The 21,373-nt window shown below is 39.5% G+C and overlaps 1 protein-coding gene across 3 annotated transcripts in view; it reads left to right on the top strand.

The window, feature by feature from the left end:
- Positions 1 to 21,373, top strand: part of DSCAM (DS cell adhesion molecule) — a 475,409-nt gene that overhangs the window by 46,184 nt on the left and 407,852 nt on the right. The window lies entirely within an intron of this gene.

Below are 21,373 nucleotides of genomic sequence, written 5' to 3'. Positions count from 1 at the left end.
TTTTTCCCTAATACTGATAAGTTAGTGCAGCTTGGGGGATAATGGAACAATGAAAGAGGAGTCAAACTGTTCTTCTGGGGATTGGGTGTCCTTCTGGTAGCTCTTGGAGAAGGCAGGGCTCTCTACAAAGAGAACTAGATGGGATTGCTGGCCATATTTAGTGTGTTTTGTACAAGAGTGCTTGCCTGTTCTCCTTTACTCAGGGACCCTCTAAGCAGTTTACAGGTGTTGAGAGGACAGAAATGGAGAAAAAATAAGGGGGTGGGAGGAAATAATTTCCACTTTAGGATCATGAACTAGCATCCAAGTAGAGAAATGTGAGGTGTGGACAAGGAAGGGATAGTGCTGCAAGCAAAAGGGACCAAATGGAGGTTGACAGCAGAAGGAAGGCTTGCTGTTGGATGCTGTCAGAAGAGCAAATAGCATGCTAACGTATTCAGAAAGGTGTGGAAAATAAATGGAAAGAAGAAGTGAGACTGTAAATACTGAATGATATCCTAGCACTAGTGAAATAAATTGCAGAACTCCCACTTGACTTCACTGAGCCCTGGATTTATCTAACAATGAGTTTTGTTCACCCCCATCTCTAAAAGAAGTCCAGAGACACTATACAAATGATTGCAAATGAAAGGACACTTCCAAGTGATGGGGAGAGACAATAATATGATTACAGTTCTTAGTTGAAGAGGCGTCATGACTGAGATGAAAGATGTAAGAAACACATAGCACAGAGAAGATGAAGTGGATTGTCTTTTCTTAGGAGTTAAGAACAATAGAACATTGAAAGAAGTGAAAAAGAAAAAAAAAAAAACTCTTTCCACAGTATATAGCCTCCTCATTTCATAACCATAAAATATTGGGGATTGAGAATTTAGCAGATACAGAACAGAAAGATCGATTTTTTCGTAAGATGAAAGGCTGGCTGAAAAAATTGTCAAAAATAAAGAATAGGGTGAAAATACAAAATTTATCTTCGTTTCTGAAGGGATAGAGGACAAATCTCCTGATAATCCTTGTTTTTAATTTATGATATATTGGGTGGATACCAATCTAGGCTCTTTCAAAATTAAGGAAATTTATTTCAGAAGGTACCCTATTGCATGTCTATTTGTTACAGGCCTTACTTGTTAGATTTGGTAGCTGTTGTCTGAGATGGCTCATCTGACTAGGAAGATCCCCAAAACAGAAAATAAGATTGAGAAAAGGAACTAAGCCTACATATGAATAGGGAAAACTGACCAGTATAAAGAAAGGAAAGAAAGAAATGTCTCACCTTCTTAAAAAATCAAAAATAAAAAATTATTTGCAACTGTTCGATGGAGATCTCAGGTCTTTAAATTTGAGTAAAAACATAAGATGGTGAGAAGTTTTCTCATGATGAGTTTGTATGGGAAATTTCCCCTAAAATGCAAGTCTGAAGGACATACTGGCATCACAAGTGTGACACAGGTGCCCCTCATGTGACCTGGTGTTATGCCGATGAGAAGGTGCAGCTCCCACAACCCCAGCCCCAGAAGGTTTTTGCACAGGACACAAGGAGTCCATCCTGTGTATGTGTGGAGCTCCTGAGGGAGGTCCTGGATTATGCCTGCGGAATGTATAGAGAAATATAGTCCTTAATATTGTTTTATTGAGTGATCAAAATCTATGCTTTTCTACTGAAGTCATTTGGAACATTTCCTTACCTCTATCACTACCCTTTATTCACGTATATGTGTATGTCTCTAACTCAAATTAAAGAGTGCTTTTGGAAGAGTCCTGCTGACTAAAATGCTAGGCTAGTGTTTGTGAGGATGCAAGCTGGCTGGGATGTAATGTCATTTTTTTAGTGTGCAAGATATTTGTTTTCTGCCTCTCTTGCTATGTTTGTCTTTGTTTTTACTTTTCTGCACCTGTTTTTGAGCTTTCTCTGTACTGCACCGTTACCTGTGATAGCATTTGCATAATACATTTGTTAAAAATACCTAATTACTTTACAGTGAAAATCTCGGTCTAGCTTTTAAGATTAAATACTGATTAAAAAAAAAAAAAAGAACAAATAAAGAACTTAGTAATCAAAATTTGTAAGAAGTTTTTATATTAATTCACCTGCAGCACCTCAGTTGTGAATATAGGCAAAATGTTTTTCTTGATGTGGAATGAGAATCAATGTTTCCTTTCACCTCAGCAAGACAGATCTTTGGTGAGTTGCTGCCAAAAGGGTGGTTCCAGAAGAGTGGCCACCAGTGGCTGAGCTCTTTGAAGCAATGGTACCCCTGAAGTTGGCTGTTGCAAAGTGATCTTTACAATTGCTTACTTGGGAGCAGGGTGGCTCAGTGGTAGCAGAGCAACCACATCAGTGTGGAGCTCCAAGTAGCCAAGCGTACTTAAGCATCAAAGTGTTCTACAGGTATGGTTGCACTGCAGCAAAATTTCGGCTGTTACTTTTTTCTTAAAGTGAGTTTTGTGCGGGCCTGTGTAGAGCTGTGGTTGAAGCAGTGTGACTGCAGCTAGGTAAACAGTTACTTCTGCGCTTTGCAAAGACTGATGTAGCCTTGATCTAGGGAGAGGGGAGTTACACTTCAACCTTCTGCATGACTACTGCTGCGTGTTTGTCAGACTGGGCAGTGCCCATAGTGAGGTTGGCTGCTACCTCAGCTTTTTCTGTAAATCTTCAAGCAAATCTTATATTTCTTGCTCATCTGCCTTCATTCCCCTCCTTTACACCAGTTGTAGAATTTTTATGTAGACCTGAAAATAAGATTACTTGTGAGTTTATTTTTCCCATTTAGATGGTTGCTCTCAGACTGCTTCTTGCCTAGGAACTTCCTGGTGTCTATTGCAGAAAGACATGATATCTGAGCCACCTCTTATATGATTAAAACATGCAGTTGCAATTTTAATAAATATGATGTTGTAATAAATTGGTCTGTAAAGATATGTTTTCTTTAATAATAAGGTCTATAGCAAACCACCTGAGTCTCCAGATGAAGACTTTCATATATTCCTCTTCTTTTGCACTCAGTTTAACGTCAAATATATTCTTGTCCATTACATGGTTAATGAATCATCCTACCATTCTATTGAAAGGTAACATGTGCTTTGCAGAAAGTCTGTGTAAAATTTTAGTATTGGCAGAGTGAATTTGCACAATCTGCTGATTTATTAATATTCTGAAATCCATGTGAGCCACTTATGTATACCCTTGATTTCTTTCATGAATGTTACCTGTGCTTGCTATCAGGATAAACCCAAGTTTCATCCATATCAACCATATCATTGATAATTTCTACATAGTGCAAAACTGTGCTTCAGATCATCAAAATATGGATCACTTAGAGGGCTTTTCCTGTTTACTCAGGTCTCCCAGGATAAGCTAGGCTATTGTTTATCTGACCACCTTTAGTTTCTTACACCTGGGATCCATTCTGCAGGATAACATTTTGGATGAAGATACTCATGACAACATCTGAGGAGACGTTGCTGGAAACTGCAAAGTGGGGCTCGCATATTGTCCCAAAAGTAGTTCTGACAATCACCTGATATTTTGTGTATGTGTATTTAAGAGAAAGTAATTATGCTCTTAACATCACTCACTTAAGATGCTCAGTTTGGTGTAGTGCTTGCGATCAGTGTAGCATGATATGCTTGCCTTTTTCCCACTAGATCAATCACATTTGTTTATTAGTGAGATATATATGTACAGAATAAAGATCCCAAGGGCTAGAATCTGGAAGAAACAAATTAAATTATTTCCAACCTTCCTAAGGATAAGAAATACAGAATTTAAGATCCTGTTGAAATCCCTATGGAAACTGTCATATTATCCTCTGAATCATGAAAGCATCAGGTTTCTACGTATCATACCACAGATGTATATCTTATTGTTTTGTTGTTGCTTTACATAATCTGAAAAACTGTTCCTGTATTTGTGTGTGTGTTTGGTTTTGTCAAGAATGGGGCTGTTGCTGTGTGGGTAAATCGGTGACTAGAGACACAAGAAATGCCTGCTTGCTGCCATTGTTCTGCCCTTCCATAGTTGCCTATATTCTCAAATATTTGTTCAATTTTATATTAGATAAGAGAATTCTAAAGAAAATCACATGAAAGAAAGACTGTTCCCAAGGGTGATGTTTTATTTGATCCAAATGTAGAGTTGCTTTATTTCCCCACTCTCAGGGTTAATGTTCTGGGAGGCTAAAAAGGACACCTAAGCTCATGAAAACTGATACAAAGGTCAATGTCTTCCCTTCCTCGCAACCGAGTCCTTCATGTAATTAAATGTGCAGTACTTGAAGCTTACCTAGTGTTTTTTTTTGTCATCTTGATTAAAGATTAAAGATGACAACAGATCAATGGGGGAATAAAAACAAGCCATTAAATATAGGTACAAGCTTAAGCCAAGTATTCATTTCACTATGGAACAATAAAAACAAACCAGCACGTTCAGAAATTTGCTGAAAAGAGTGTTAAACTACCTGATTATATACTATAGTGTTTGGCATATATCTAGGAATGTTTAGTTGAGTGTTTTCAATTGGAAAAAATTGGATGTGAATTATATTGGGAGTGGGATAGGTGTTGCGATTGGGTGGCTTTTATTTTTATTTATTTATTATTTTTAGTTATTTTATTTTATTTATTTTATTTATTTTATTTATTATTTATTTAGTTATTATTTAGTTATTTTTTTCAAGTCTGGGAACCAGAGAACCAACAACCAGAGAGTGCAATTCTCTATAGGCAGCCACAATATTCCAAGTTGTTGTGCAAGCAAATAATGAAGGGAATAGAAAGTTTTAGTTGTGCTGTAGCCCAAATACAGAGAAGAAAATAGGGTGATGGCCTTTGCAGGGGAGTGATTGTAATGTACGTGTGTGTCTGTGGGCTCTTGCACTGTCATTTCCAGCCATGAAGTACTGCAGGTGGGCTATTAGTTTGATCTAGCAAAATAATTCTTATAGTACCAAGCACTGTACATTTGGCCATTAATTTGCCTGTTTTAGTGTACCAGCTGTTTGATGTGTACACCTTTAAAGGTGATACAGCAAAGTGAAAAATTGCAGACATTTTGATGAGAAAGTTTAACTATTTGTGTGCGTATATCCACATATATCTATATAAACTCTTTCCTTAACAACTCTGTCACTAAAGGAGAATATTATTATTTCTTCCTTTTGTAATTTACCAGTCAGATGATCTTATTAATGTTTTCAATTCATGGAAAGGAATGGTTTAAGATGATCATAACCATTCATGCCAGATACTACATTCCCACATTTCACATTACCATTCCCAAAGTGGTGGAATAAAGATACCGTCTTTCTATTTTGGGAGGCATGCTTTTAGTGGAAGAAAGGGAAATTCCCATCTCTCCTTCCCCTCCACTTACAGATACTTGGGAAAGAAGAAATTTTTGAAAATACTGGGTGAAAAAAGGGGAGAAGGAGAAAGATGAAATAAGATTCTCTGATTTAACCCTCAAAGTTGAAGTGACTGACCCCTGTACTCTTCGTACATTATGAGCTCTGTATTTGTGCATGCAAACAGTCTCTAGGGATAACTGTGGTATTATCCTGTATCTGGACTTTGATATGACAGAACAGTGATAAGGTTTCAAATAATAGTTGGTGGATTAAAAAAAAAAAAAGACCTTTCTCTCTGAATGTTCTGCCCTTGGTGTCTCTCTGTCTCCATATAAGAAGCAATATTAAAATGATGAATTTAAACTCCATTATCACTGCTGTACATAGTTAAAGTGTTTTTTTGTTGTTGTTCTCTTTGTGTTCTGGCAGTATGAGAAGCTTCCCCTTCACGTAGTATTTTGGGTGAAATGACAGCTAGGAAGCCAGTATTTTCAGTCATTTGGGTTCCTGGTCTTCTCTTTTACTTACCTTTTCCTCTCATGCTGGTTTCTCAATGCTGTACTGATTAGTTATGTACTGATATTAATAATGCCACTTTCAGGACTTGATCCCATGGGAAATGCTAGTCATGGCTGGTTATCCAGAAGCCCATTCCACTCAATGAATTTTCTGACTATTGCAAACCTAGTGCCAGCTAACACCACTATGCTGGACAAAATTATTTCCTTTATTAATAATGCTTTGAACTGGGCATAAAATAAAAGTATTTCCAAATATACATGAAGTTCAAAAGCAGCTAGAATTTTTTTCCTCTGTTCTGCTATGATTTGCTTTTCCTCTGCATGTAACGTAACCTTCGTATACCTACAATTGAACACACTTTCAGGAGTTACTGTTTTCTGGCAAGCATGTCATGCTTATCAAGTCTGTGGGAGCAAAGAAGTCTTGTTATTCCATAAGATATTTCCCATTATCTCCAAATAGTGTTTGTGTGTACTCTGTTGCATCCACCTGTGGTTACACACATATATTAGATGTGGATTCATTTGTGTGATGGGAAAGCAGACTACTATCTTTCTATCTTAATCTTGTTATTTACAGATACAGCAACTTTAAAGAGATAAATATAAGTTGTGATGAATATAAGTTTAAATAAATAAATAAAATAAATTAGACAATTTAATTCCTGTTCATATTCCTGTTCCAGCACAAAGTGTCATTAAATTGTGATAGTGATTACACATAATGACTACTTGATGCTTTGATTTTGCTCAAAAGATCTTTTATCTCATCATTATTTACACTTTAAACTCTGCTTCAGATTCTACATTGCTGTCAATTTATATGATGCAGATACTTAATTAGCACTGATTAGAAACAGGAGTGTGTGTGGGAGAAGCTATTTTGCCAAATACAGGCATTTTATTAAGCCTTAAATATTATGATTTAATGTGGTTGATGAATGAAAAGGTGTATTTGCAGCTTGTTAAGGTTAACATGGTCACACTGATTTGAATGCAGTCCATGAAGCTGATGGGAGAAAAGTACATTGTTATGGTTGGGAGCTTCCAGAGACAGTGCATCCTCACAGCTTTTGTCCTGGCCTGGCATAAGATGTAGGAACTGGAGCTGTAATGATTTAACAACTACCAGCAACACAGGAAATAATAAGAAAAGACTTGCTAGAAGTAGACTGTTTTAATAAAGAGCTAGACAGTAGGGCATCTCTACTAGCCTTTTCTTGAAAGCCGTTGTATCATTTGCCTAGACTCAGTATAATGCTGAAAAATAATACTGGAAGGAAGGAGCAAGATTTATGAGAGGAAAGGGAAATCCGTAAAGGTAAGTTGGAAAGGTGACACAAACCAGAACAAGACAAGGAAACTGAGATGATTTGAAAATTAAGGATGGAGGAAGTCAATGAGTGTGGAAGAACACATCATTAGCAAAGACTTGTCTTGCGGGGCTGAAATCCCAAAGGACATCCATGTTCTGTCCTTCAATCTTCAGCAAATAGTGGTAAAGTCAAGGTGAAAAACAGTGAAGAACAAAGTAGAAAATTACCAAATTAAGCAAATATTTAAAAATGTTCAACTGTGCCAAAGCAATTCAGTCCTTAAGAAATCAGTATTAGGAACTTGATTTCAAATAATTTTTAAAACTTCTAAAAGGGCCACACATTAAATGTACTCTTTCATGCATACTGCACTGGACTGAATGTGTTTAAGCAGAAGAGTACATTAAAAGCAATCTTCAAAATGTGTGTTGTGTCCCAACATGGAAACAAAAAATTATTAAACCTTACCTCATGAAATGCCTGTTCATGATAAAACCAGATTTTGAGAAGCAGCTTGCTTAAGACATGAAAGAGCTGGTGAGAATGACATTTCCTTTGCTGCTTCATCAGGGAGATAGAGTTTTTGCAGAGAAGCCACATGAGTTCTCTATGGTGACCTCTTCGACTTTTCTGTGACACTCTCAGCAGCAGAGATGTTTTAAGGTTGGGTCATTGGTCTCTGGTCCCATATAAAGTGTGCAGAAGGTACAAAACTGGACATGAATTCCATGATCTGTCTGCACTGGCAATTCTCAAGACCTAAGCTGCCTGCACAGAGAGGTTTCACAGGAGCAGCTTTTCAGTCCATTGTCAGGACAAGTGTACTTGATCTTGCTGCACAGCTGAACTAGAAAATCCCTAATAATTCTGTGCACTGTATGCCTCAAAGCGGGGAGTGAGGTAAACTCTTTGCCATCCTCATTTTCTTTGAAAGGTAATTCTCAGGAATGATCCAAAACTGCAGTGCAAGTGGAAGAACTTTTAGAAGAAACTCAGCCATGGATGAGAATCCTTCAAGAGTTGTAAATAAAAATAGATATGCAATTACATGGAGAAATAGTGACTTCTGTAACCTTTTGCTTATATTGACTTAGATTTGCTATTTTTATTTGGGTATTTAATGTCAGGGATTTTTGTTGATTTAAAGGATTATGGTGGAGAATTATAGCCTGGCAGGTCTTTGTTATGTCTACTTGAGAAAGAACAAAGTTATTAGAGCACATAGGTAAATGCAATATACTGGGGAAAGAAGTTCGATAGAGTTTTTAGGGAACCAAAGTGGATGAAAAAGGAGAATGCAAGAAAAAAGGATGCAAAAATGCAGTCAGTATAACATAATCAGATCTTTAAGAAGGGTTCATCAAAGTGTCATGTGAAATAGTATGAAAGAAAGATGCCACAGGATAAGAGAGATCCTCATGAAGATAAATGATAGCCTAGAAAACAAACAGGAAACAAACATGATTTTCATGCTGTAGAGAAATCACTGTCAGGAAACATCTGGGTTATGGGTTTTTCAACATATGCATAAATGAACTGAAGAAGGTCATAAATCATAAAGTGAAAAGGTCTTCTGATTAAAATAGTATTTAGGATAACCCAACAGTATGCAAGTGTTGTTCCCCATGAGAGATATCATTGGGGAGTATAATGGGGAGTAAAGTGAGTGTTGAACACTGCCAACAGAAAAAGTAGTTGTGTTATACTGGACTTCAAATTAGCTGTTACCACTAGGAAAGTATGAGAGACTGTTTCCTAAGTATTCTGTATTAGCCACTGTTGGAGGTTGGATGAGGGGTAGACAGAAGGTTGGGATGTAACCAAGAGACAGCCAAGCCTTGTACAGCCCAAAGACTATTATCTGCTTATCCACTGCTGCTGTTTCACGTGGACACCAGTGATACAGCCAGGAGCAGTCTGAGGAGTACCAGGAGGGATTACAGAACCCTGGGAGCAGCAGTAAACAACTCAGGGGCACGGGTATTTTTTTCATGAGTCCTGCCAGTCAAAGGAAAGGGGATTGAAAGGGCCAGTCAAATCTGGAAAATCAACAGATGGTTTCAGAACTGGTGCCATAACCAGGGGTTCAGCTGATCAGACCATGGGATTTGCTTTGAGAATGCTGGTCTGCTGGGGGCTGATGGGTCCACTTGTCAGAGAAAGAGAAGAGGATCTTTGGTCATAGGCTTGATAAGCTGGTGAAGAGGGCTTTCAACTAGAATTGCCAAGGGAGAGGAACCTCAATCCATCCCACTCCTTCTAGTTTGACACCAATGTCAGTGATAAATGCCCAGAACCTGGAGAAAGGGCCGTGGCAGCCACTCGAGACAGTAAGTCAAATTCACCAGAGGCCCAAATTCCACGTCTCTATGCCAATACATGGAGAATAAATATGCGCGCCCACAAGGCTATGACGTCACTGGCATTAGGGAGTTGTGCTGGGATGGCTCCCGTAACTGGAGTGTTGGAATGGAAGGATACAGGCTCTTTAGGAAGGACAGGCAGAGGAGATGAGGAGGGGGCATCAATCGCCCTCTATGCCAATGGGCAGCTTGAGTGCGTGGAGCTCTGCCTGGGGATAGGCGAGGAGCTGACAGAGAGCTTGGGGGTCAGGACTAAAGGGAGGGCAGGGACAGGGGACATTATAGTGGGGGTCTACTAAAGGGAACCTGACCAGGAAGACCAAACAGTTGAGGTCTTCTACAGACAGAAGCAACTTCGTGTTCACAAGCCCTGGTCTTCATGGGGGACTTCAACCATCCTGATATCTGTTGGAGGGACAAGACAGCAAAGCATAAGCAATTCAAAGTGTTCCTGAAATGTACTGATGATAACTTCCTTCTCCAAGTGATAGAGGAGCTAACCAGGAGAGGTGCTGTGCTGGACCTTGTTCTCACCAACAAGGAGGGTCTGGTGGGGATTGTGAAGCTTAAAGACTTGGCTGCATTGACCATGAAATGGTGCAGTTTAGGATACCGAGGGCAGTGAGGAGGGACTAGTCCAGTCTGCCCTGGAATTTGGGAGAGAAGACTTTAGCCTCTTCAGGGATCTACTCGGTAGAGTACCATAGGACATGGTCTTGGAGGGAAGAGGGGCCCAAGAAAGCTGGTTAATATTTGAAAATCTCCAAACTGCGGAGCGATGCATCCTAAGAAAGAGGAAATCAGGCAAAAATGCTAGGAGGCCTGCGTGGATGAACAAGGAGCTCCTGGCTGAACTCAAACAGATAAAGGAGGCTTACAGAGAGTGGAAGCAAGGACAGATAGCCTGGGTGGAATACAGAAGCATTATCCAAGCAGCCAGGGATCAGGTTAGGAAAGCCAAAGCCCTGTTAGAATTAAATTTGTCCAGGGGTGTCAAGGGCAACAAGAAAGGCTTCTCTAGGTACATCAGTGATTAAAGGAAGACTAGGAAAAATGTGGGCCCTCTCCTGAAGGAATCAGGAGACCTGGTCACCTGGGATGTGGAGATGGCTGAGGTACTCAATGACATTTTTAATTCAGTCTTCACTGGTAAGAGCTCTAGCTAAATAGCCCAGGTCCTAGAAGGCAAAGTCAGGAACTGGGAGAATGATGAACTGACCACCTGTAGGAGACCATATCTGAGACCAGCTAAGGAACCTGAAGCTGCACAGGACCTGATGAGGTACATCAATAGGTCCTGAAGGAACTGGCAGATGTAGTTGCTAAGCCACTATCCATCATATTTGAGAAGTTGTGTCAGTCTGGGGGAGTTCCAACTAGACTGAAAGAGGGGAAAAACAACCCTCCACTCCCCCCTAAAAGATAAAAGGGAAAAAAGGTAGACCTGGGGAACTACTGGCCAGTCAGTCTCACTTGTATAGCAAGATCATGGAGCAGATCCTTCTGGAAAGAGTAAGACACGTGGAAATTAAAGAAGCGATTGGTTACAGCCAACATGGTTTCACTAAGGGCAGATCATGCCTGACAAATCTGTTGGCCTTCTGCAATGGGGTTACAGCATTGATGGATGGAGGAAGAGCAACTGATGTCATCTACCTGTACCTGTGCAAGGCATTTGACACTGTTCCACATGAGATCCTTGTCTATAAATTGGAGAATCATAGATTTGAAAGATGGACCACTCAGTGGGTCAGGAATTGGCTGGATGGTAACATAAAGAGTTGCAGTTAATGATCTCCACATGGACATTGAGCCAGTAATGAGTGGTGTTCCTCAGGGGTCAATACTGGGACCAGTGCTGTTTAACCTCTTTGGTGGTGACATGGACACTGGGATTGAGTGCACCCTTAGCAAGTTTGCCAATGACACCAAGACATGTGGTGCGCTTAACATGCTGGAGAGAAGGGATGCTATCCAGAGGGACCTGGACAGGCTCAAGAGTGGGCTTGTGCTAACTTCATGAGGTTCTACAAGGCCAAGTGCAAGGTCCTGCATCTGGGCTGGGGCAATCCCAAGCACAAACACAGGCTGAGTGGAGAATGAATTGAGAGCAGCCCTGAGGAGAAAGACTTGGGGATGCTGGTTGATGAGAAGCTGAACATGAGCCAGCAATGTGCACGTGCAGCCCAGAAAGCCCCCTGTATTCTGGGATATATCAAAAGAAGCATGCCCAGCGGGTTGAGGGAGGTGATTCTTCCTCTCTAGTCTCCTTTTGTGAGACTCCAGCTAGAGTACTGAATTCAGCTCTGAGGCCCCAGCACACAGATGTATTAGAATGAGTACAGAGGAAGGCCACAAAGATGATCAAGGGGCTGGAGCACTTCTCCTGCAAAGACAGGCTGAGGGAGTTGTTCAGCCTGCAGAAGAGAAGGCCACAGGGAGACCTCATAGCGAACTTCCAGTACCTAATGGGGGCCTACAAGAAAGCAGGAGAGGGACTCTGTCAGGGAGTGTAGTGATAGGACAAGGAGTAATGGTTTAAAATGAAGGAAGGGTAGATTTAGATCGATATTCATTAGAAATTATTTACTATGAGAGCAGTGAGGTGCTGGACCAGGTTGCCCAGAGAAGTTGAGGATGCCCCATCCCTGGAAGTGTTCAAGGCCAGGCTGGATTGCGCTTTGGGCAACCTGGTCTGGTGGAAGGTGTCCTTGCCTGTGGCAGGGGGGTAGAAGTGGATGGTCTTTAAGGTCCCTTCTAACCCAAACTATTCTGTGATTCTATGATAACATCTTGTTTTACTGTTATACATTTTTTTTAGAAAGATTTAAGGATCTAATAATTCCTTTCCCTATCCTTTATGTAGGACATTGTCATCCTATTGCCAAAACTAATTTAATACAATTATTTTGTGCAGGTATTCTTAAGGCATGGTCTTCATAAATAATTCTTCCAGGGAAGCTGGAAAGGAACAGATTTGTTTAGACTCAAGTTACAACCGTGTAAGAAAAGTACATAGTGCTGTTAATTCAATCGTATAAGTCTTAAAAAAATATTTCATATAGGCCAGTCCCACTGAAGGCCACTGATACTATTTACTATCCTTTCGGATACGTTTATCAAAATGCTCCTTTAGACTAACTCTCTTAAAGTGTATAGTTGGAGAAGAGAAATGCCACAATGTGAAGATGATACCATTATATACCATATATATATACCATATATATATTCAGCTATGGTGAATATTATTTTGTCTAATGTAAAAAAAAATACAACAAACAAAAAAAACCACAACCAAACCCAACAACAACAACCAAACAAACAAAACACACACACATGCACAAAAAGAAACACTAGGACATTTGCTGCCATGAGGATGTAGGACCTTTTTTCCCTCATTGGCCGTGTGTCAGAAAGTGATACTTTGTTGTTTGTATAAATAACATTAAATAAATGTTGTAATAAATAATTAACATTTGAATGGCTAGAAGACACAGACACAGACACAAATTGTCGCTGGTATTTAAATGCTCAAACTTCACTGGAATTCAGTAAAGCTAGGTTTTGCAGTTGCTGGGATTTTGAGGCTTGTGACTACCTTGTAGTGACACTGGAAATCTGATGGGGTACTGAAATAGAGATTGCTGAGTTGCAGCCCAGTGTTTCATGTATTCTGTTTTTGTTTTCCAGGTAAGCAAAGAAGCTTTTAAGGCAAAACGTTCTTGAATTTTGTCAAGAATATCTAAAATGTCCATATACTGTCTGTTCAGTGTTTTCATATACATTTCTTCTTTTTCTCAACTAATTAGCATGTTAAACTTGCCACTTCCAAACTCTGAATGTTATCTTGGGATCATTCATAATGTTAAACTACTCTTCGAGAAGTTATTTTTGTGTGGCAGTACCTGTCCTCAGTTTTAGGTTTTATGGAAAAATTGTGAGGTGTTGTCATTTTATTTTAGATATGTTTATTTTTTTCATCTTAAAACCCTTCTTTCTCTAGCAAAACCAAACCTCTGAAACTTTTAACTGTCATCAAGAAGAACAAATGTACTGATGTCCTTGGAAATAGATTGTGTGTATTTTGAAATACTAATATTTTCTGTATGTTCTTTATTGTATGAATTATATATTAAGCCCATGGAAAAGAGAGCAATAGCCTGCAGCTGTTCAGATAGAGAACATTGCAGAAGTTATAGTTTGTCTTTTTAAGAAGACAAATTAAATGCTGAATATTTGTTTCAGATCTGCCTTTTTTCTTTTTTTTCCTCTCAAGTGACAGGTACAGTGAATGTCTAATTTTGTTTTTGATGTTTTTGTTATTAAGATTAGAGTAATTTGTCACAACCCTAATCTTCCATAGCAGTAGCTATGAAAACCAGTACATTATGCTTTCTTTTTATTTAGTGAGATCTAAACAAAAATTAGTACATCATGATGATCTCAGAAGCAGTATAGGAAAAATGTGAGCAATAACTAAATGCTAATGAGACTTCTTTTCTTCATTATGCCTAGTTGTGTTGTAGTGTTTTAGCTACTTAATGCCTACATAATTACTGGTTTTGTTTTGATGCTTACTAGAGCCAAATCACTTCAGGCACCTTTCAGCAGTTTGATTATTAAAATATTCAGTATTGTATACAACTTGAGTTCTCTTTGCAGAAGTGAAGCTATCTGCTTACACTTACTGGCTGCTTATGTTGACCAGAAGTAATTGTTAAGTGGTGGGATCGTTTTGTTTTGTTTTACTATTTTTTTTCCTCTCCCCTTTATTTGAACTCTGCATTACTTGAGAGCCATCCCTCAAGCAAGAAGGGCAGCTGTGCCCCCTTCACTCCAAGTTCCTCTGCCAGTGCTGCACATGGTGTGTGGGAAAGGCTGCTCTTGTTCTTCAACTGGGATGTTGCCGTGACTCAGCCCAAGCCAGCACAGTCTGATATGATGGGCAAACTGTCAGAAAAAATACAGTCAAATTGAGCTCTTGTCCCCCTGGGTGAAAAAATCTAGCACAGTTGTGAAGTAGCATTAGTGTAGCAAAGCGTTTAAGATGTGCTGCATGTTCTACAGTGGTTTGAAAATGCACAGCAGCCCAGAAAATCCAAATGGCAAGCGGCTGTGCTCTTGGAGGGGTTTCTAGACCAAGCAAAGGTTTGCTCAAGACAGCCTTTTCTAGAACCAGGGGTTTGATCCCTCCAGAGTCATCCATAATGGTATTGCCATTATGACATAATATGTCTTGCCTCTGACCCAGGAACTTCTTCCATTCCTGCATTTTCAGGAATGAAAATTGACCTGTTCTGCTTCTGCAGACTTTTGGAATAAAGAACTAGTGGAAAGGGGAAGAATCACAGAGAAGGGGTGGGAAGCAGTAAACTCATGCTTCCTGAATGGAAATTCTCTTAAGCCACAATACTATATGATGTGTGATGCAAAGGATTCACCACACTGGTATTACATTTTGTCTGATATGCTAGTAGGTGATGATGGTGACTTGGGACCACTAAGACTACAGGTTTTGTTCAATATTTCCTGACTAGGAAATACAGTAAAGCACAGTACTAATACTGTTTAATGGTGTCTGGAACAACTCTGTTTTTGGGGCAGTACAGCAGGGGTTGCTCTTGCTATGCTCATGCTCTGCTTATCCCCATGACCTGGTGGGCAGATTTTGTGTTTTCTTCTAGGGAAGAAACTGTTCTGAGCAGCACAGTGTCTATGTTGGAAATGGTTTGCTACCAAAGCTTTGACCTAATTCTTTCTGCATTTTTTAATGCTGAAGTATTTAACAATGTTTCTGTGTGACTTCTTGTGGTAAAATCTTGTACTTCATATGTTGATACTTGTCAGCATGTGTTTCAGATGCCCATGCTTGTATTTACTATATGAGCTCTCTGAAGGTGTCTGAGTGAAGAACTGTGCAGACCCAACCTAACCCTAGACCTCCATTCTTATCTTTCTTTTGGGACAATATTTTTTTTCCCAAATGTTCAGTTCCTCCAAGGAGAACATACTTTCCCTTCAAGTGTCTGAATATGGAGGAACAATGTACATCAGGACCTTTCCCTCAGCTTTCATCCTCTGCTTTGTGTCCTCTGATAGCTTTTGCTGATCAAAACTTTAAGCTTATCGTATTGTAACAATGGGATAGACCTTTGAGTGGTACGTGCTCAACCCTGCTATAAATTTACAGAAAATTTTACTAGAGTCAGTGTCCTGGTGTGATGACAAAGATCAGTTTTAATTTGTAGATGCAGGGCTCTGCTGAACTTGTGGTAATCATTTCTAGTGAGGGCTTCTGTCTTGCTGTAGACCTTACCCACATGAAGTGAAGGTCACCTACATGAAAAATCAGAGCAGAGACCATCCCAGAAGAGCATCCCAACTGTTTTCTGAATCCAGATGTAAAACCTTGCAGGCTCTTGCATAAGTGTTAGAACATTCATATGGGATGTGAGAAAGATGACAGAAAAGTTAATAGACTGTGGGACTCATACTGTAGTTGACTGCTCTTGTCTAAAATATACACCCATATCTATCTGCGGGACATCTTCTACATCATTTGCTTCCCCTGCAAATTTTTATTTTACTTCCGTCTTTGTGTGGAAGAGATTTATTTATTTATTTATTTTAAAAAATTGATTCTTTCTTACACAGATCCAATGAGAAGTATGCTAGCCTTTGCTGTTTTTTAGTTGTAAAACTCTCTTATCCTATTAGGATGTGATGCAGGTGGCTAGCAGTATACTATAAGAAAATATTAGGTCTGCTGCAGTGTTTTCAGACAAGCCCCAGACTGAAAACTATATTTGTACGGCTCAAATACATATATATGTATATAAAAAAATATTTTTTTTTTGAGAGAGAGGGAGAAAAGGTAAATCTGAGGCTCTTATCTCATTTCTGTATTGTTGCTTTTGATGATCTCACAATGTGTCCTTTATGAGAAAGTAAGTGGAGTGAAGGTTGTGAATGGACTTTTCAAGAAGCAACAATGCATGTTTGTTTGTCCCTAAGCTGACAACTATTTATTTGCCTTTTCCTTAATTTCTCTCTTTTTTTTTTTTTTTTTTTTTTTCTGTCTCAAATAAGGGAAAATAATCTTACCTACACATCTTAATCTAGTAAGCACTGGAACACCTATCCCACATAGGTTGAATGAAAGGGTAGATATTCATTATTGAACACACAATTAAAAGTAAGCATTAAATGACAGGTAGGTTATTCCTTTTTAGCTGATTAAAGGCTCCCATGACTTGTTTCCATTGCATTTGAGCATTAGCCTGTATGCTCAGGTCTCTACAGTACACTCTGCTAAAACCCATACTTCTCCCCTTTCCAGAGATGTATCTCATTTATGAGTTCCACTTCTTTTTATGGTTTGACCTGAGGACCTTTTCTTTTAATTGTGGAAGATTGCTTTGATTTAATGGAGGCTGCTGTCCTGTGAGAATGATAATGTAACGCTGTGTGCTTTTTCCTGTAGTGATTTTTTTTTTGTACGCAAAAACAATTGCATACTTAATTATCTTCATTAGTGGTTCTGATTTTGAAACTGATTCAAATGAATACCCTTTTGGAATAAAAGGTTGAGCACTAGCATATTGAATCAGAGTAGCAATTTGAAAAAGCATAGTCAATTTTTTGTTGCTTTTGGACATGTAATTTTGTAGTGTTTAGTCCTAAAAATACTGGCTGCAATTACACACACTACATAGGAAGCAGTTCTTCATTTAGAGATTACATACTGTGGAAAGAATTTTGGCTTCCTGAATGATACCAATTACATAATCATATACATTTAAGCAGTAGAAAAACTAACCAGCTCATCTGTACTTGCTTTGGACTATATCCTTTTCATTTTATTTCCATTGCATCATACTGCAGTAACAATTGTAACAATTTATGTGATCAGATGAACAGCAAAAAGTCAAACACCCGTGATACGCTTTCATATGCTTTCAAACTTTTTTTTTTTTTAACCATGGTAACCTAGGTCTTTGTAATAACTACTGAAACTGGCTGAGTGAAGTTAGTGAATAACTCACTGTTTGTTTACAAACATAGCCCATCTTCTGGGACACTCTCTGCCACTATGCTCTGGACGTCAAGTCTGGGATAAATGCCCAGCAGGGAGTGATCAGGATTCATTTTGTATAATGAATGTTCATTTTGCTTCGTCAGAGTCTTTGATAGACACCACAAAGAGAAAGGAAGGAGCATTTTAGTCAAATACAGAGGTTTCAGGTTTCAAAGCACCGGTCTGAGGTGCACTGTGTCTCTTTCTTTGCCTTGTTCTGATCAAGGCTCCTTCAGGTGCTAGGGCTCATTGCAAGCCTAGCAGGGTGGCCTGTTGTGGACTACTAGCAGGTCACCCATGCACAGCCCTCATTTGGACAAATTAGCATTTTCTAATTGAAAAATTGGTGAACAAGGTTCTTCTTGCTTCTGCTTGTTCACAGTTTAGGAGGCCTCAATAAGAAGTATTGTAAAAACTTGTTTTGCTTGAGCAAGGGATGCTTAAGCAGTTGTTAGCAGGATTTATTTTTTTTTTGGGGGGGGGCTGTGGAGGAAGGGAAGGGGGGAAGAAAAGTTTTTTCTGCCAATTGTTCTCATGAACACCTGTGATCTGACCAGTGCGGAGCACAAAAGTTATATTCATTTCTGTAGGAGATGACAACTGCAGACAATAAATATATAAATAAATTCAGGCTTTCTCAGCAGTTTACAAGAAAGTGGCATTGATCAAAGAGGTCAAACTGGCTGATAGCAGATAAATATACTTTTCCTTTGATTCCATTGTTGACTTGATTTACAACTGTTGTATGTGGTGGTGTTTAATTGGTGCTTTCGTATCCACTTATAATAGTGTAGTAATGTAATAGAGTCATCTCTTTGTTAATTATACTTGTAATCTCAAATCTCAAAGTTTGTACATTTGACTTTATTTTGTTTTCCCTATTCAGGCCATTTTGTGTTGATCTAATCTTTCTCTCATTTTTTCATGATTCTTTCATCATTCTTTCTCATCTTTTCTTTAGCGTTGTCTTCTGTTTTCTTTATTCTTTTAGTTCCTTTTAGTTATACATATTTCATAGCCTGGTCAGAGCTTTTTTATCTAGTGCTGTTTTGCTGTTCCTTGGTCTGGAAGATAGCTGTCTTGCCTTCACCTGTATCTTATTCCCTGCATGAGCTCTGATTTACCTCTCTGTCCTCAAATTGTCAGGAATATTCAATCCTTCCTGATTTACAGAGGTATATGAAATTCCTGTCAGGAGTAAAAATCTAAGCCAAAATTGAAAAAGGTCACTCATTTTACTCTTGCTGTAATAAAATCTATAATATTTAGCAACCTTATAATTTAGTCATTAGATAAAACCCCTAGAGGGAGACATGATCACAGATGGATTATTGTAATTCCCCATCACTCTGATCTTTTCACAATAGCTGAAGTAATTTCTCTAGGTTACTTTGCATAGCCTGTTACTTGATAATTGTGCACTGTTAGCAATGCTATTGTTTGTAGGTGTCCAGTTCTTCTTTTTTTTTTTTTTAATTTTAAATAAGAGTCTCTCTCTCTCTCTCTCTCTCTCCCCCCCTCTCTCTCTCAGAAAGTCTCAGCAATAGTAACATAGTAAGGCATCTTGAAAAAATTTCATCCTGAATAAAGATGTAGTCTACCTAGACTTCAGCAAGGCCTTTGACACGGTCTCCCATAGTATTCTACTGGAGAAACTGGCAGCCCATGGCTTGGACAGGTACACTCTTTGCTGGGTTAAAAGCTGGCTGGATGGCCGGGCCCAGAGAGCAGTGATAGATGGAGTGAAATCCAGCTGGCAACCAGTCACCAGTAGTGACTGGTTAATATCTTTAATATCTTTATTGACTATTTGGATGGGGGAATTGGGTGCACCCTCAGTAAGTTTGCAGATGACACCAAGTTGTGGGGCAGTGTCGATCTGCCGGAGGGTAGGAAGGCCCTGCAGAGGGACCTGGTCAGGATGGGTTGATGGGCAGATGCCAAGGGGGTAAGGTTTAACATGGCTAAGTGCTGGGTCCCGCACTTTGACCACAACAACCCTATGCAGCACTACAGGCTTGGGGGAGAGTGACTCGAAATCTGTACAAAAGAAAAGGACCTGGGGGTGCTGATCGATGTCCACCTGAATGTGAGCCGGCAGTGTGCCCAGGTGGCCAAGAAGGCCAACAGCATCCTGGCTTGTATCAGGAATAGTGTAGCCAGCAGGACCAGGGAGGTGATCGTGCCCCTGTGCTCTGCTCTGGTGAGGCCGCACCTTGAGTACTGTGTCCAGCTTTGGGCCCCTCACTACAAGAAGGACATCAAGGCCCTGGAGCGTGTCCAGAGAAGGGCTATGAAGCTGGTGAAGGGCCTGGAGCACAAGTCCTGTGAGGAGCGGCTGACGGAACTGGGTTTGATTAGTCTGGAGAGGAGGAGGCTCAGGGGAGACGTCATTGCTCTCTACAACTACCTGAAAGGAAGCTATGGGGAGCTGGGTGTTGGCCTCTTCTCACACGTAACTAGTGATAGGACTAGAGGGAATGGCCTCAAGTTGTGCCAGGGTTCAGGTTCAGGTTGGAAATGAGGAGACATTTCTTCTCAGAAAGAGCAGTCAGGCATTGGAATGGGTTGCCCAAGGAAGTGGTGGAGTCACCATCCCTGGGGATGTTCAAGAAAAGGTTGGACGTGGTGCTTAGGGACATAGGTTAGTGGGTGACATTGGTTATGGTTGGACCAGATGATCTTGGAGGTCTTTTCTAACCCTAATGATTCTGTGATTTTAATGACATAGTTCACTAGCACGGCACCCTGCCACTCATCCAGACTGTCTGTGGCTCTGCTCTGCACGAAATAATCTTCATATTTGTGATTGTATTTGTAATACTTCTTCTACTAGTTTGAAAGGCACACCAATGCACTCTGCAATGTCTCATTTATTATTTCTCTGTGTGTGTTTATGTGAAAAAGATTATCTAGTACACTGTATTGTTTGGATGTTGAGAGGGTAATTAACCTATGATATGATCCTATAATTCAGTATCCTTATACATAATTTATTGTTTAGAGGTATCCAGACGTTTTATTTCAAATGTTTTGGGCTTTTCTGATTGCTTTTTCTTACATTAATTTATTTAAACTGTCTTAAAGAATATTTGCCCTTAACAGTGAAGTATCATTTTTTTATTTTCCTATGACAAGGAGGATTTTAATATGGTGCTTAAGTTCTGTTCTTTAAATTTCTCAATTGTTTTGTTATATTTGGGTCCCAAAATTTCCCAGAGAAGTTCAAACCCTAAAAGGCAAATGCATATTTTACTAATGACAAGTGGAATATTGTCCTTCAGATGTGTACGCTTTTTCCTTAGCTTTAAAGAAAACTAGATGCAAAGGTATTCAAAGCTACGTTAAACTCTGCCTAATAGCCACATATTTTTGAAAGATTATGCTCAAGATGATGTTTTCTTGTCTGTCTCCTTCTCTGGGTTCAGGCTAGTGAAAAAGGAACTGGCTCATTTATACCAGCTCTCAGGAGATATGGGATCCTTGTTTTAAACTTTCTTCAGCCTAGACATGTACTGGGCAGTTGCTGGTGTGACGAATGGTGAAGGATGCAACGCTTTTAGAGTAACGCGTGTGCCAGACAGGCTGGACTTGCTGTAGAAGGACCTGTAACTGTAGACAACAAACATCCATCCAGAATCTAAAAGTATTGGGGCAGCTGTGCAAGCCTTGTCTAGATAATTGAGGTATTCAGGAAAGATGTGGAGTTACCTTAATCTCTCTTTAAATGGTGGAGATGAAGGACCAGGTC

Source organism: Anser cygnoides, chromosome 1 (genome assembly GCF_040182565.1).
Source record: "Anser cygnoides isolate HZ-2024a breed goose chromosome 1, Taihu_goose_T2T_genome, whole genome shotgun sequence".
Lineage (NCBI taxonomy): Eukaryota > Metazoa > Chordata > Aves > Anseriformes > Anatidae > Anser > Anser cygnoides.
The sequence above is the reverse complement of the archived record's forward strand: the minus strand, read 5'-3'. Positions and strand labels throughout refer to the sequence as shown.